Here is a 17,283-nt window from a genome sequence, read left to right as displayed (position 1 = left end):
TCAGGTCCCATTGAAATCAATGTGAAAAAAATCAGGCTTTACTTAACATGAATTCCTTTCGCTTAAGCCATAATTAATTGTTCACACCAATTTCAGTAGTATCTAATGTCAAATACTTTATTCTGGCTCTAACTCATACATTGAAATCAGCATAAGGAAACATATAAACAATGCTGACTGACATATATTGCAATCATTATAATTTTGATCACACTATGAGAATCCAGACTATTTTAGGATTAACTGCTACAGGATTCACATTTTCAGACTGGTCCTTTCTTCTCTGTTCATGCACATGCGTTTGATCTCTATTTGTTTATAATGCGTACTGCATAATGACATCACAGGGCATTCCCTAGGTCTCAGGTTTAGGTGTAGAAATTTGAGGGCCCAGAACTGGCAACCCCAGTTTTATGGGTCTAATTTGGGAAGGGAGGACATCTAGAGTGTTGCATTAAATATTGGATATTCTGGAAAGAGAAGATCCCATGCAATAAATAAATAAATAAATACCCCTCGAATCCCCTATGGCAGCGTTTCTCAACCTGGGGGTCTGAACCACTGGGAGGATCTTGAGCGGGTGTCATAGAGGTCCCCAAAGACCCTTCTGACAAATAAAAAAATCACCCCCCAACCTCACCAGTATTCAAATTTGGGTATATCAGGTATTTGTGCCAAATTTGGTCCAGATCCATAATCATTTGGGTTCACAGTGCTCTCCGGAAGTAGGTGAACTACATCTCCCCTAAATCACTGTCAATTCCTCCTAAATCGCTCCAGTGCTTTCTGTTGGTAATGGGGGTTCTGTGTGGGAAGTTTGGCCCAAATCTATCATTGGGGGGAGGGGGGGGTTAAGGGACTCCCAAATGTCAAGGTCTATTTTCCCCAAACTCCACCAGTGTTCACATTTGGGCATATTGACTATTAGTGGCAAGTTTGGTCCAGATTCATTGTTGTTTGAGTCCACAATGCTCTCTGGATGTAAGTGATCTACAGCTCCAAAACTCAAGGTCAATGCCTACCAAACCCAGTAATTTCTGTTGGTCATTCTGTTAGTGGTTGGTAAGTCATTGTACTACATACATCCTGGAAACATGAGAATAGCAATAGTTCAAAAATACAGGGAGCATATCTAGTAAAGCAAAATTAAGGGGCAGGCTACAGGGAAGGTTCTGGGTGGGATTTGGGGGGTGGGATTGTGTGTTTTAAAATATATTTTTAATTATATCTATTATATTTCAACCAAACCCATACAGTATTATTTAATTGTGGGGTTTTTTTTGGGGGGGGGGGTATTCGCTTTGTTTTAAACCATGATCAAAGTGTGTGGTTTTTAGCCACCCTGAGTCCCCACAAGGAGAAAGGTGGGGTATAAATAAAGTAAATAAATAAATAAGATAAAGGATAAAAGCTCATTACACTCAAGAATCTTAGGTTCCTTCACCAGGTCATATAAACACAGTCTATATAAGTCAAGACACCATATCATCTATATAGTAGAGTATTCAAGATCCTAGAAAATCTAATAAGACAAAAAACTTTCAGTACTATATAGTGATATTTGTGGAAACTCGCAACTGCATTTGGGGCTATCAGTATTCCAAAAGGTTGAGAAAGCTGTTCATTTATTCAAGATCTCCATCTGTTCCAGCCTCACATGGATACAGAAGTCTGTGTCTCACATGGTCACTAATAGATATTAAGGTGGCATTATTATGTTTACTATATTTCACCAAATCTAAGGTGCCATCGAATATAAAGTGCACCCCTTTTTTAAAAAGCTTTAATTTTCTATAAAGAAGGGAAAGGTGAGCCTTTGATTAGATGAAATACATTATAATTATCATTATTATAGTTATTGTATGTAATTCTTCACTGTATTATGCAAACAGTTAAATGAGCATCTGTTTACCTCAGGAGATGCTGAGGTAGTCACTGTCTCCAAGCTTGACTTACCTCAAGGACTATTATGAGAAAAAAGGGGGTGAAAGAAAATGATATATGTCACCTTTAACCCACTGGAAGAAAGATGAGGAATATATGGAAACTAATAAAGTTTGAGTTTGCAAGACCTGAACAAGGTTATTGATAACCAGGGTTCCTGGAGATCTCTAATTCATATTTGACAATAAAAAAATTAACTAACAAAATATCAGTTGCCTTCCACATCTGGGGGTTTAATTTCTGTGGATCTTATCATTTTGATCAATATGTTATTTTTAGAACTATCAAGGTCCTCCAGTATGACTCTATGGTCAACAATTGGCAGAAGCTGACTACGGAATCATAATGGAGTATCTACAGAGTCCTAGAGAGAATACCTCTATGGACATTTCTGGGTCTTCCAGCAGGGCCATAGCCAGATTTTTTGGGGGGGGGGGTTGAAAATTTCGGGGCGGGGTTTGAACCCCCCCCCCCCCCCGGGCTACAGACCTGTCAATATCTGCCTGGAGGGACTTTTAATTTTTTGCGTGTCATAGACTTAGCATGGGGATTTGGTTAACCAGTTAAAATTCATGAGTAAACCAATTTTTTTTTAACCTGAAAAATTTCGGGGGTGGTGGTGTTTGAACCCCCAAAACCCTCCCCTGGCTACAGGCCTGTCTCCCAGTGCAATTCTATGGTCAACTAGAAGTTGAACACAAAAGTTGTGCTGGAAGACCTAGAAATTTCTAGAGAGATGGGATTTTTATTCACGGCTTTTCCTAATCTCTGCAAAAGTGGGAGGTTGAACACAGAGTTGTGCTGGAAGACCTAGAAATTTCTAGTGAGGTGGGAATTTTATTCACGGCTTTTCCTAATCCCTGCAAAAGTGGGAGGTAAATGATTACCCTGTTGCCATTCTGGATCAAGTGCACAATAAGTGAATAATATAACAAAGATGTTCTCTAGTAGCTCACCTATCATTCAGAAATGGCTTCCCAAGGGACCTAATGAGTTATATGGTGGAAAAGGGAAAATCTGAACAGGAAATACCCTAAAATAACTATCAATTTGCCTGTCTGATTAATTAATTAATACTGTACAATTTTCCCAAGTGTAGAAATATAAGAAAAACGATATAGGGTAGAAATTTTAAAAATAATTAAATAGTGAATTCAAAATTCATACAAAATAACAGCAAACTCTACTAAAAGACAATTCTGTCACAACTATTTTAAAACTGAAGGCCAGTTTAAATAAAAAGGTACTTGACTTTTTATTTTAAATACAAATATTTTAACTCTACCACTGTATTTGTATGTTTTTCACGTTTCCTATTTCTGTGCTTTCAATTACTCCAAGCCTTAGGGAAAGAGCAAGCTAGAAATGCAATCAAACACCTATCACCTTTAGTTTGGGTAGGAAGGCAACTGTTGGCAAGAAAAAGGTCTTCAAAAGCAGTCGCTCCTATTCAAGAATATTGACATATTGAGAAAATCAAAAAGGTCAAATCAGGTCAAGTTTTCTGAGTCCATTAAAACTGTACTCATGTCATACCCTTTTGCCTCAATCACATATAAGCCATGCAGTTGTAAACTGACACAAATGTTTTTCAAATTTGGCAGACATTAAAAGTTTTTTAAAAGCCATCCAATGTTTGAAAAGATTGTTTTTAATTTATTAAAAATATATTTACTAAACTACAATAAAAAATCCAAACCTCTCCAATAACAATTAATAGAGCTAAAGAAAAGCACAACCTAAACACTACTGAATACTCCTATTATAACTCTCTCACCCATATACCGAAAAATATATACTGTATCTAAAATTTACTTCTTTCTCTCTAGCCCAAAAATGTCTATATGAAACAGTCTCCTTATTACTGCACAGTATATAATCATATCTTCAACCTAATAAGTAAAAAAGAAAGTTTAATCTTTAACACCCACAATTATCTTCACAAATCCTTCTTTACAGAAGTTTAAAAGGGTTCCCAGTCCTTAATAAAGGTTGTTAAATAAATTCTTCTTAATCAAATTTGATAATGTATCTACCTGAGCCATTTCAAACATCTTAAATTGACTTTTCTTTGTTGCCAAGTCCGTAATCATCCATATCTGAACATAAGATAGCCCCACTGCTATGACCACATAGTGTACCAGTTCTAGGTCTATTTGACCATGCATTCTTTAACTTTTTCTTCTGCCAATTCTATTCTCAGTAATAATTTTTACAAGAATTTGAAAAGAGCATTATGTAAAGGAGCAAAGTCATGAAAGGTGGTTGCTCACTTGCATAGATATGGCATGAGCATAAACTAGTGCACACGACTAAACAATACCTTACCAGTATATATAGGTCAGCAAGCAACACACAGGATAAGAATTCAATCCAATTAAACTATGCTCTTCTTTAAGGTTTCCTAAAATACCCCAACTGCAAACTGGAAATACAAACATGCATAAAACAGTAATGGGAACATAACATGAACACCTATCTTTTTCTATACAGCAATACACAATCTTAATTTGCAGACGTGATGTAGATTCTAAATTTGAATTTACCAAATAGGGCTAGCAATTCACTGAGGAAAAAGCTTTCAAATATTTTTTAATATTGTAATCATAAAGTTCTGATTACAGTATTTAATATTGTTCTTTTAAATCAACAATCATTCTGTTTCTTTTTCTTGAACAGGAAACTGGAAAATATTATACTGCCTCAGTGTGCAAGGAATTGGATTTGGGGAGGGATAGAGGAAAACATTTGTAAAATAGTAATGCAGTATATCCAACAGATCTGAAAGCAAACCAATTATTAGAAAGAGTTAAATTCATATGTCCTCTGATGTCCTTACTACCCACATTGGAAAGTGAGCTCACTTATCTTTTCCTGGAATTGTTCCTATGTGTAATGACCAATATGAACAAAACTAATCTAGTTGCTGGCTAGAAGCATTGTAGCTTCACTGCTTAAGCAAATTCCAAGTTGACATGATGCCATTAACTCCCCAAATCAGCTCTTTATTGTACAGTCAGAACCTCTTGGAAGATTAAGTCAGCCAATTCCCTTTCATAGACTGTGTGTATATGTCAAAGCATTCAACAAATCAAAAACTCTGTTATATCCCTTATATTGCATGCTCTCAGATGCTCCCAGTTGTGACCATCTCTTTTACACACCCAAATAAAAAGTCCATGCCTGGCTAATGACATCTGCTCAAGGCAAAAGAGTACTTAAGTTCAGGATAGACAGGCTGAGTATTCCTTGTCTAGAATTCCAAAACACCCCAAAATCCAAAACTGTTCATATGAGTGGCTGAGACAGTGGCACCTTTGTTTTCTATTGGTTCGATGTATACAAACTTTGTTTCATACACAAAATCATTTAAAATATTGCATATAAAATTATTTTCAGGCTATGTATGCAAGGTAAATATAAAACACAAATGAATTTCATGTTCAGACATGAGTCCCATCACCAAGATACCTCTATATATGTGAGGGAAAGTCATAGGGAGGAGGGAGCAAGCTTGTTTTCTACTGCCCTGGAGACTAGGACGCGGAACAATGGCTTCAAACTACAGGAAAGGAGATTCCACCTGAACATCAGGAAGAACTTCCTCACTGTGAGAGCTGTTCGACAGTGGAACTCTCTCCCCCAGGCTGTGGTGGAGGCTCCTTCTTTGGAGGCTTTTAAGCAGAGGCTGGATGGCCATCTGTCGGGGGTGCTTTGAATGTGATTTCCTGCTTCTTGGCAGGGGGTTGGACTAGATGGCCCATGAGGTCTCTTCCAACTCTACTGTTCTATGATTCTATATGTATGTATATGAAAACACAGGTATTCCAAAATAAAAATAAAAAACATGCAAAATCCAAAACACTTCTAGTTCCAAGCATTTTGGATAAGGGATACTCAATCTGTACCTGGACAAAAGTTGAAAACATTCTGACAAAAAAACTTTTTTTGGGTTAATGCTGGAATAGGGATCCATTGCAAAGGCAGTGACAACAGGCAGTCTTAATAGTTTTAATAGGCAGCCTCCATTAAAAATGGTTGCGCCAGTCTCCCTGCTAGGAAGCTTATGCAGGAGAAGACCTTATTAAAAATGGACAGCACTGCTCTTCCACAAGTGCCTCAAAGTCATAGATACACAGCATGCTTCAGGCTCCCCCATGTTGCTAATGGATGCTGTTCAGGCCAAAAAAAGGTGGTGAAGAAGGAGGGGAAGCTGCCATTCTCCAGTTTGGACAAGGGAAGGGAAATGGACTGGGAGCACTTCTTACTTCTGCGTCTTGTCACTGTCCTTGCACAGGTTCCAAACAGAGGCAGGTTGCTTTCCATGCTCTTCTCTCTCTCCCCCCCCCCCCCCCAATTTTAATGGTGCACTTCATTTCCCCCTCATTCATATTCTCTAAATGTATTTTTGTAGATGTAGGCATTTTAATATCAGAAATGCAATTTACACAAATGCTCACACCACTATAACCCTCAAATAAACAGATCCTCTCCTTCTCTTTAGCTCTTCTATTGCATTTTTACAATGAGAGGAAAATACTTGTTTCTTACAAGCCCTTGATATATCCATGGTTCAAAGCAAAATTTATAATTTTGGGCCCCTCAAACACGCTCTTAACTTATGAATGAGGCTGACTTATACACATTTATATACAGTAACCTCTTGTCTTCCCAGAGGCAAGGGAATTCAATCCAGCTTCCTTCTAGGATGTCTAGGCCCATTCCTTCCAAATGCATTTGCTTACTGAGGGCATTAATAATCTCTACCCCAAATTACGTTCCCAAGAGAATGTAAGAAACCCACAGATCAATATAAAAATAAAATGACATAAATTAAGCCAAAGATAAAAGTAGCACAATATCATCAGTCTGTACATAATAAAAGTGAAAATCTGTATGTGTGTATGTGGCATGGGTGTCTGCTCACACAGACAGCCTTCAGCCTCCACAAACAGGCTATAGTTCCCAGTGCTGAGGAGCCACCAAGTCACTCCCTCCAATGACATTGCAGGTTACAGCAAGCACATCCTAATGCTCCTTTCTCTCTCCATGTGCATGACCCCACCTACTGCCTCTCCTTTAACCCTTTCCTATTCTTTCCAAAGGCACGCAGCAAACAGAGGAATTGATCAGCAACTGAACATACTTGAGAGGTTTGGGGAGAATTCACCATGATTGATAGGAGTTGTGGGCACTGGGATGTCTAGTTCATCTGCAATCTAAGAGCACTCTCAATCCCACCAATGATGGACCTGGAACTCCCTTGGCACACAGACCCAACATGGTCAAATTTGCATACTGGTGGGATTTGGGGGTGATTGAATTTGGCATCTGGGAGTTACAGTTCACGCGTATTCAGGAAACACTGAACCCAGCCAATGTCAGATCTAGACTAAACTTGGCACACAGACCCAACATGGCCAACTGTAAATACTGCCATGGTTTCGGGGTGGTTGCTCTGGTAATCTGGGAGTTGAAGTTCACCCTTATCTAGAGAACACTGAACCCAGTAGATGACAAATCTGGACCAAATTTGGCACACATACCCAACATAGCCAACTGTGAGTTTTGTGAGGGTTGATCCAAGAATTTCGGGGACTGTAGTTCACCCACATCCTAATACATTTTCTAATGGGAGAATTCATAAAAAACAAAAGCAAGGAATGAGTTTTTTTTCTAAGACATAGCGTAACATATGACCAAACTGATATTACCTAACATCCAAAAACATACAAGGCCCTTTGCAAATAACCCAGGGATTGCTGAGTATCCAAGCTAGTTCAAAATAAAAGCCATACTTTCCTGGCAAGCTGCTTAATTTTGGTGGAGGCACCACTCCCAAAAATACACTTTCCTTAGTTGCTGTACTCTGAAGGTAGAGACTCCAAAAATGATTGATTGATACTACTGCCACTCTTCCTATATATATATAAATTCCAATATGCTTATACTGCAATATTTACTGTTACTTCAAAAAGACTTCTACAATTTAGTTTAATTAGGATGCACTGACCTTACTTACGGTGAGCAAGGAATTGTTGATGGAATCATGGAAAAAACAGTACAATTAACAGTACAGAAAGTTAACAACCTGCTACATTTTATCAATTCATCCTGATGGTAAAAAGGAATGGGATCTGCAGAAATAGAAAATGACAGGCAAATTTTAAAAAGAAACAACTGCTTCAAAGATACCCAGTAGAAACTTAAGAGTAAAGTAGTGGTCATGTGAATTATTTTACCTGTTATCCTCAAAACAGAATAGTGGTAGCACCAACTACCGGAAACTACTAATTTAAAAGATTGCTTCTCTTATTTCTCTATTTATACTACAGATATTTTAGATTGAAATGTATGAATAGCAATACTGGAGAAATGTGGAGCTAATTTAAAGTTTAACATTTGCACTAGAATTGTAAATGTTTTTTGTAGGCATGTAACTCACAATCTCAGAATTCTTACACTTCTAAACTGATCATTATTTTAATCTGAGCTTGAACTGTCTACAATCTGAATACCTGAAACAGATGAGCTAGTTTCTGCCTCAATATACTTATTGCCAATCACATTAAAAGAAAGTACAGTTGCCCCGCAACATTTGTATGTTTAACTTTCATGCATTTGATTATTGATGGTTTATTTGCTGCCACATCTGCCGCTACCTTAAGACACTCAAAGTAGGGACTCCAATAACACTGGTGTTCTGCATAGCCAGAAGTCAAATTTTGGTTGTTGGGAGGTAATGAAATTGGCAGTGTATCTGGGCCTGGCCAGGTATGTGTTCTCTTATTCACTTATTCACTTGTTTGGAAGGGAGTAGCTATTCCTATTTTGTATTGAGCCTGTACCAATAACACCCATGAAGGCTGACAGCCAACTGTACTTACAATCTGTTAGCACAGAAAATATAAGAGCAGAACTATAGTGAGTGTGGATATTTTCCTCTGAAAGTAAACGTATTTACCAATGCTGTGCCATGATGTATACTGTATTCAAACATTTAAAGAAGCAATAGAAATAGAATAGTGTAGCACAGCATGAGAAGTGTATTATAAATTCTTCCCATCATGTATTCAAACTTACCAATATCGTAACAGATACTATGGGCATCTGGTGGGATTTTGCTCAGTATATTAGTATACCATCTTGATACACATACAAAACTGGGCCACTTTAAGTTTAGTGGAATCAACTCCTAAATTCAAGATTATAACCCTACATGCCCTTAACTGGGAGTAATCTATTTTGACAAAAGTGAGATTTACTTTGGAGTAAACATGCCCAAGGCCCTCTCCAGCCCACAATCAGACTAAAGCACTGTTAAGAGTCCACAACTACAAAAAGCCTTGCTTGTTAAAAGGTCACCTACTTCTATTTTCGACCACCAATTCTAGTGTAAATAACACAGCAAGAGCATTTCCTCTGCGAAAGACAAAGTGAACTAAAAGATCCATCTTCAATTCAAATATAATCCTAAGTAAGTCCAAGTAAAGAACACAGTTTTGCACCTATGAATAAAATACCCTTAATAATAAGATGATGATGATGATGATGATGATGATTATGGAATATTTTTTCCAAAGTGACTTACAACAAATTTAAAAAATATATTGTTAAAAATCCACAAAATATGAATGTAAAAATGAGATTAAACAATCAAAAAAATCAAAACCAGATTAAAACATGTATCATGAAACATGCACCCATAGACCAGCAACAATTAGCAAGATCCAGCACATTATTCTTACGCCAAAAAAAAAAAAAAAAAAAAAGGCAAGGAGGTGTCAGTCTAATTTCTTTGGAAGAGAAATTCCAGGGCTTGGGGGCAGCCACTGAGAAGCCCCTCTTGTTAAGGCTTTTTCCTATATTTTTCAAGGAAATACATATTACATCCTCTTTTCTGCCCAATATATTTCAATATATATATATATATATATATATATATATATATATATATATAGGTACACTATTCACACACACACACACACACACACACACACACACACACACACGTAGTGCTATTCTTATATATTTCAAAACATATGGTGTGCTATTTTAAAAGGGTTTTGATTACTAGTACTGTACATTGTACTCGCTCATTCCCCAAAGCCAACATTTATGGATATTGTATAAATCTGGGACCCCCCATGGGGTGATGTGATCACAGGGACCATGACATTAAAACACTCCCTGGGTATCCTCAAAGGCCCTCTCTGCTCACCTACTTCCTAAATTTATTTAAACAAAACTGTAGTAGTCAGACACGCTGCAAAGTCCATCATCTTTACTTTTCCAGAAAATGTCTTATGACAATAACATAAGTGGGTAAGGTGGTAAAAGGCCTCCTTTTTGCTATGAGCTCTGTCACCTGCAAAAAAACTGCCTGGCAGGCCTAGTACCATAAGCTTGGAAAAACTAACAGGAACTGATGGCAGGAAAGGTCCAAGAAGAGAAGCAGAAAAGGGAATATTTGCCTGTATGCATGCTTACATGCAGACATATGCACAATGAAAACATTGGGTGCATTCTTAGAGAAAGGTGTGTGTACACGAGAAAGGGTCTGCATGGATACATGGTCGGTGATGTGAGGTGAGAATGGCCACGTGAATGATGATCCAAAATGAGAAAAACTTTGAAAGAGATAGACATGGGAAATCGGAAGGAAACTTTTGTTGTGGTCATTAATGGATTTCCTCAGTTGCATAGTTGAACTTGGACATGCAACCACAGGATGAAAAAGGTGTGTTTAGAGGCTGTCGCTCAGGTGGGGGAAATGGGAGAATTGGATAGCAGAGGAGGATGAAGCAGAGCTTACTTTCTGTGAAATTGCTGGAGCCAAAAATTGTGGGTCCAAAGAATAATTCTATATTTTGGAACTCAAATCCCACCACTGCCCTATAAACAACTTTAGAGTAGTGGAAGATACACCATTCATAGCATTCAATTCTTTTCAGTCATTTACACTTTCTTCACAAAAATTAGAATATCTAAATGGGACTATTTTCTCATGGTATCGTATTAAAACTTTAACCAAAAGAGAAGCCCAACAGACAAAGTTAGCATACCTTGATGTCGTTAGTCTCTATAAAAATTTCCATAATTTCTAAAACAGCGAATAGAGCTTTACATACTCAGCTAAGTAAACAAGTCAGTTGTGACCAGCAAAAGTAGTAAATTACAAGATTGGGATGAAGAATATGTACACAATAGCATGAAACTAGAATAGCAGTCCTTGTTTACATTCGCTTTCACATTTCCTATTTCATCACAAAACAACCAAATTCTTCGATTAGCCAGTGCCAATGTCAATAAGAAAGGAAATCCACTAAATTTACTACTACTCAAAGTGATTAGGAAGACATGTGAGACCCATGCCTTCCTTGGGAAACAACCCCACAAAAAGCTGTTGTGTAAGACACTACTTACCAATACAAGTAATAGACTAGTGCCAGGGCGATCAAGGTAGCACAAACTCCAGCTAACAAACATATTCCTGATTGGTTTGACAGCATCTTTACAATTCAGATTTGTTTTGCTTTTCCAAAACACGTTAGTAAAGGCGGGAAAAAACACAATTGGAAAACCAGGAAGATGTCAGCCCCTTTGCGAAGAACAAATCAGTCTTGACAAGAAGGAAGGATTACGACGAGAAAAGCACACTGTTGTAAATCTGGAAATGCTGCTGTTCTTAAAGGCTTCTTCAGCGATGAGAGAAGAATTGATATTCTTATTGCTGTAGCAGAATCTTTGTTAAATCATGTTGAAAGGTCCAATAACATAAAAAATTAGTATAACCAAGATATATAAGTGGACAAAATAGTAAATACTACTTGACAAATGTTACTGTCAGTGTCGACATATCAAGCCTTTGCCTTAATCCAATAATCGCCTTAAGGCAAATTGCTGTGATACGCTTCACAAGAATATCTTGCATTGTATAATGTGAAGGAAGAGGATAGGAAAGTAAACACAGGTGTCGGATATTGCTTTCTAAAGCAAGATAGTTCTATTATATCAAATATTTTAGTGTTTCATTCTTTCAGATAACAAAATTCAAAACCTGAGAGAATTTCATTGGGCCAGCTCCAAAGCATAAAATATATCTGCAAGCTTTCAAAACTTCATTGGCTTCCTTATCCAGTAAAGAAGGTAAAAATCATACAGGAAAAAAATGTGATAATGTCAAGAATCTCAGGCCTACATTTTATCTGAGAGGCTGTTAGTTAGGATGGAATTGAGGCTTTTTAATGCATACTGAGGCCATTCCCCTTCTTGGCCTTGAGAGGACACAGAACAATTAAAAAATAGGCAATACAATTTTAACTTCATTAATGACAGAAAAATAACTTCTCTTGAGATCCCGTTCTTCTGTCTTATACCAAGCTAATGGCTCTTTTCATAGGCAGATCATTTCTCAAGGAGTCCCTGCATTCTTAAAATCCGGAAAAACCTTGATGAAATGTACCATATTTTAATCCCAAATTGTAGTCCAATAAAGGAGACAGAAAATCTCAAAGAGTCTGGGGTGTTGTTTTTCTTTAAAAATCAAATGTCACAATTTAATGTGAGTGTGCTCGATAAGGGGAAAGTCAGATTATATTATCATAAGGAATTACACAATGAGGCCACTGACTGGTCAACTGACACATATTATTTGTCAAGTAAACTAGTCAAATTAATATAAGATATTCCATGAAGCTCAAAATATCTTTATGTTAAGTGTAAGCCTACTGTTTTAATTGTATCATGAGTAAGGTGTCTGCTCTCCAGCTCAGCAAAATCAAAGAGTATATGAAAATAGAGATACACACTGAGACCCGGGAAAGGGTATTTCGAGTCCCAGAATCTTAATCATGCTAATAGTTGAATTCGGAGAGCGTAATCCAAAATGTTTTGATTACATCCGTGCATCCCTTGGGCAACATCCTTGCAGACCGCCAATTATCTCACACCAGAAGCAACTTGCAGTTTTTCAAGTCGCTTCTGACACACACAAAAAACAAAAAACTAATTTGTAAAGCTCTGCATACACCTACCTATTTTACTTTATTTTCGATCTAAACATTTGGAGCATATATGGCTACCCTACTACAATATCTACGTTTTTAAAAAGCCTGGGCTCCAAAGTAAGCTTCCACTTAGTCTGTGGAATATTGTCCACAAACATAAATGTTCATCTAAATTTAGAATTTAATTACATGTTTGCAACTGTTAATAGCATATCTCTCCCCCGTCCTCTGAGACTGAGAGACAGGGAGACATGCTGTCAACCATTATGAAAATATAGTCAGAATGTAAGAGACAGAAGGATCTAGAAAATTCACAGTGTAATTGAGAACTATTTGACTATCCATATTTTACTTTCAGGAGGGAAGGCAGCATAACATGTCATTAACTGAACTTTTAAAGAGCTGTTGTATGCTTTCAAGTCATTTCTGACTTACCATGACCCTAAAGTGACCTTATGGTGTGGTTTTCTTGGCAAGAACTGATTTAGAGTTTAAAGAGCGAAGAGGTTAATATTTTCACACTGAGTCAAGGTCACCTTCACTCTACCTTCTCCATCATATATAATTCATTTTACAGAGCACACACCTAAATGAAATTGTTTGTTTTCTGAAGTGAGATATTGGGACAGTTTTTGAAGAAATTAATGAAATGGAAAACAAGTTCTTTCCATTAGTAAAATTGTCAACTGATAGCCTTGTGAATGACGATGCTTTGTTTCTCACTCCAATGGTTAGTTCTGGCCAACTTTAAAATATTATTAAATATTGCATCAAGCATGTATATATATAGTAAATGTTTATCTTGCTAAAATCAACAACATAATCTTTTCTTGAGGAATGACTTACTAGGAATAGTACAGCATAGGCATTGAGCTCTCAGGATCTATATGAACTTCTCAGGTTCAATTTGTACTATCTCCAGGTACCAGAGAGCCATTACCGGTCAGCAGAGCCAACAATAACCTACAGATGGACCCACAGGTCCATTTGGCATATGTCTGCCTTCTATCTCATAAATCCTACACTATCTTTCAAAAACTATCTTTTCTGAAAGGTGAAAAATATCAACTATCATTGTGTTCAATGGAACTTAGTTCCATGTTTTATCTTTAGGGGAAGAGTGCAGTTAACCTTGAAGAAAGGGTAGATATTTGGAATAATTAATGCAGGGGGTGCTGTTTTATATCTCCGGCAAGCTTAAAATTACAGCTGTGGACATTTAAGTGATTCAATAATACTGTCCTTTGGGTAATAGGAAAAGGAGTATAAAAGAATGTGTGATTAGTATAGAATGGTTTTCATACAGTTAAGCATTCAAAGGGTCTTTTGGAAAGGTTGAAAATAACCAACACTAATTATACGGAGTTGGCAATGTTACCTAGAATGTTGTGACTTTCCTATACTAAAGCTATGCAAAATCTTTCATCTGTCATGTGGGCCTTTAAAAGAAAAAAAAATATGAAGAACAATGCGTAAAACTGTGCATATAAATCCTGTAATTAGGAATGCATCCAGGAAAATGACTTTTCTAGTCCATGTATACAGAACCAAGAGCCAAGAAAAATAAAGCTTCTTCACTGAAGTACACAGTCACTCCCATACCAACGCGCAGTGAACCAGTGTCAAAAAGGAGCTGGCCATGGCACCAAGCCTATTTTGCAGGCATGGTTCAGCACTCTGAATAGCTCCTTTAAACTGTAAAATAAAACCTGGAGCAATTACCAAATGACATGTAAATCACTAGCTGTCAGTAAATACTGGACACATTATAACAGACAGAGACAGAGATACACATGAACCAAAACTGCTGTGATAAATTCAGGTGCAAACTCTGTTCTCATGTCTATTGGGACAACACTGTCAAGAGAAGTACAGTAGAGTCTCACTTATCCAAGCCTCTGGATAATCCAAGCCATTTTTGTAGTCAATGTTTTCAATATATCGTGATATTTTGGTGCTAAATTCGTGAATACAGTAATTACAACATAACATTACTGCGTATTGAACTACTTTTTCTGTCAAATTTGTTGTATAACATGAGGTTTTGGTGTTTAATTTGTAAAATCATAACCTAATTTGATGTTTAATAGGCTTTTCCTTAATCTCTCCTTATTATCCAAGATATTTGCTTATCCAAGCTTCTGCCGGCCCGTTTAGCTTGGATAAGTGAGACTCTACTGTAGTAACATCAGAATTCATTCACCTGCTCATCATCTGATGTAATATTGCCAACAATGCCTTTAATATGTATTTTATAGAAATACATTTTAATATGTATCTTCCATACAACTACATTTTAGTATGTGTGTTTATAGAATTTTTACAATGGTTGTGTGTTTTGACTGTGCTGTGACCTGCCTCAAGGCACGAGGAAAGGTGGGTTAAAAAAATACTATGATGATGATGGTGATTATTATTATTATTCTTCTTTCTGTAAAGGGCATACAAGCTATGCAAAACAACAAACAGACAAAGGATATATATAATCAGAAAACAGAAATATTCAAAAAATGGAAAGTGGACCTTCCAAAAGACTATTGAAATTATTACATTACATTTTAAAAAGTTGCTATCCCACTTTAAATCCTGTGGCTGTCTGGGATTTGTAGTTTAGTGAGGTCCAGAACCTCTCTGGATGAGAATTTTGAAGGCCCATCCCCAAACTGCAAATTCAAGGATTCCACAGGAATTCATAGAATTTAAAGTGGGATAGCAACTCTTTAACAGTGTATTGTGATAATTTCCTATGCCTTTGATGCAGAGCAACAGCTTTTCCAAAGTAGCTGAACATGAAGCCACTGAACTACAATTTAACCAAAAAAAAAAATCATCTTTATCACTTGTGGTTTCAACTAGGATATAAGATCTTTAATCACACACACAAGAATCTTATCAATTCATGATACTTGTGTAATCATGCAGATTCCACTGTGAAAGGCCATACTGTTAAACTTTAATTGTCATTGTCTACTCAGAGGACCTTTATATTGGTTGCCCCAAGACTGAATGACCTGCCGGAAAAGACATCTAAAAATCTATCTCTTCCAGCAAGCCTATCCAACCAACCAGTTTTTAAACGTGAATTTTAAAAGGGTGTCCTTTGTTTAATTTCCTTTTTGTATATTTTAATATGTTTTTTATAGAAATACATTTTAACATGTATCGTTTATAGAAATAATTTTAGCATGTATATTTGTGATATTTTTAAAATATTTGTGTTTTAATTGTTCTGTAACCTGTCTTGACCCACAAGGAAAGGTAGGTAAGAAATAAAATTGTTGTTGTTGTTGCTGTTGTTGTTAATATTTCTGAAGACTCACTGAAGATTCTTAACTCACTGTTTACAAGCCTATTCCCAATCCTGTGTCAATATAAACACTTGCAACTGAATATAACAATGCATCCGATAAAGAGGACTTTAGCCCACAAAAGCTTGCATCAGACCATCTTTGTTTAGAAGTTTTTAAAGATGCCAGAAGACTTAATTGGGCCACAACAGACTGAGGCAGATACACTTTCAGAAGCAAATGTTCTCCTCTGCTGTAAACAGGCCTGAATTGTGCGAAAATATCATCTACAATAAATATATCAGTTTAAATAGGTAAATGATAGAATAACTAGGAAGTTTTCTGCTCTCATATGGTTCTTCCAGCATTTTTGCATGTTAGCCAGTAGCTACTTCTTCATGTAATACAAGTGGTGTAAAAACTAGTCTGCATCTTCAAGATCTCTTTGATTTTCCCCAAGAAGTACCTGAATCTGTAAAATAAGCAAGATGCAAACCCTGGAATTTTGATGTGATGCCGATCACTTTATTTAGCGAGAAGACAGGAAATATTCTGATTAGAAGTGTTAGAATCAGTAAATTTCCATTTGTTTTGGCCATTATAGAATCATAGAATCATAGAGTTGGAAGAGACCTCATGAGCCATCCAGTCCAACCCCCTGCCAAGAAGCCAAATCAAATAGATCTTGAAATCGCATTCAACGTACCCCCAACAGAGGGCCATCCAACCTCTGCTTAAAAGCCTCCATAAAAGAAGCCTCAATCACACTCTGGTGCAGAGAGTTCCACTGCAGGACAGCCCTCACAGTGAGGAAGTTCTTCCTGATGTCTGGTGAAATCTCCTTTCCTGTAGTTTGAAGCAATTGTTCCGCGTCCTAGTCTCCAGGGCAGCAGAAAACAAGTTTGCACCTTTTTCCCTATGACTTCCCCTCACATATTTATACATGCCTATCATGCCTCCTCTCAGCCTTCTCTTCTGCAGGCTAAACATGCCCAGCTCTTTAAGCCGCTCCTCATAGGGCTTGTTCTCCAGACCCTTGATCA

General features: G+C 37.0%; 1 protein-coding gene across 3 annotated transcripts in view; it reads right to left on the bottom strand.

The window, feature by feature from the left end:
• Positions 1-17,283, bottom strand: part of agpat3 (1-acylglycerol-3-phosphate O-acyltransferase 3) — a 135,038-nt gene that overhangs the window by 51,928 nt on the left and 65,827 nt on the right. The window contains exon 2 of one of the 3 annotated variants that reach the window (XM_062975162.1): positions 7,958-8,081. The exons of the other annotated variants lie outside the window; for them this stretch is intronic. The gene's annotated coding sequence lies outside the window, so the exon portion shown is untranslated. The remainder of the gene's footprint in view (positions 1-7,957; positions 8,082-17,283) is intronic. 3 annotated transcript variants of the gene reach the window in all.

Source organism: Anolis carolinensis, chromosome 3 (genome assembly GCF_035594765.1).
Source record: "Anolis carolinensis isolate JA03-04 chromosome 3, rAnoCar3.1.pri, whole genome shotgun sequence".
Lineage (NCBI taxonomy): Eukaryota > Metazoa > Chordata > Lepidosauria > Squamata > Dactyloidae > Anolis > Anolis carolinensis.
The sequence above is the reverse complement of the archived record's forward strand: the minus strand, read 5'-3'. Positions and strand labels throughout refer to the sequence as shown.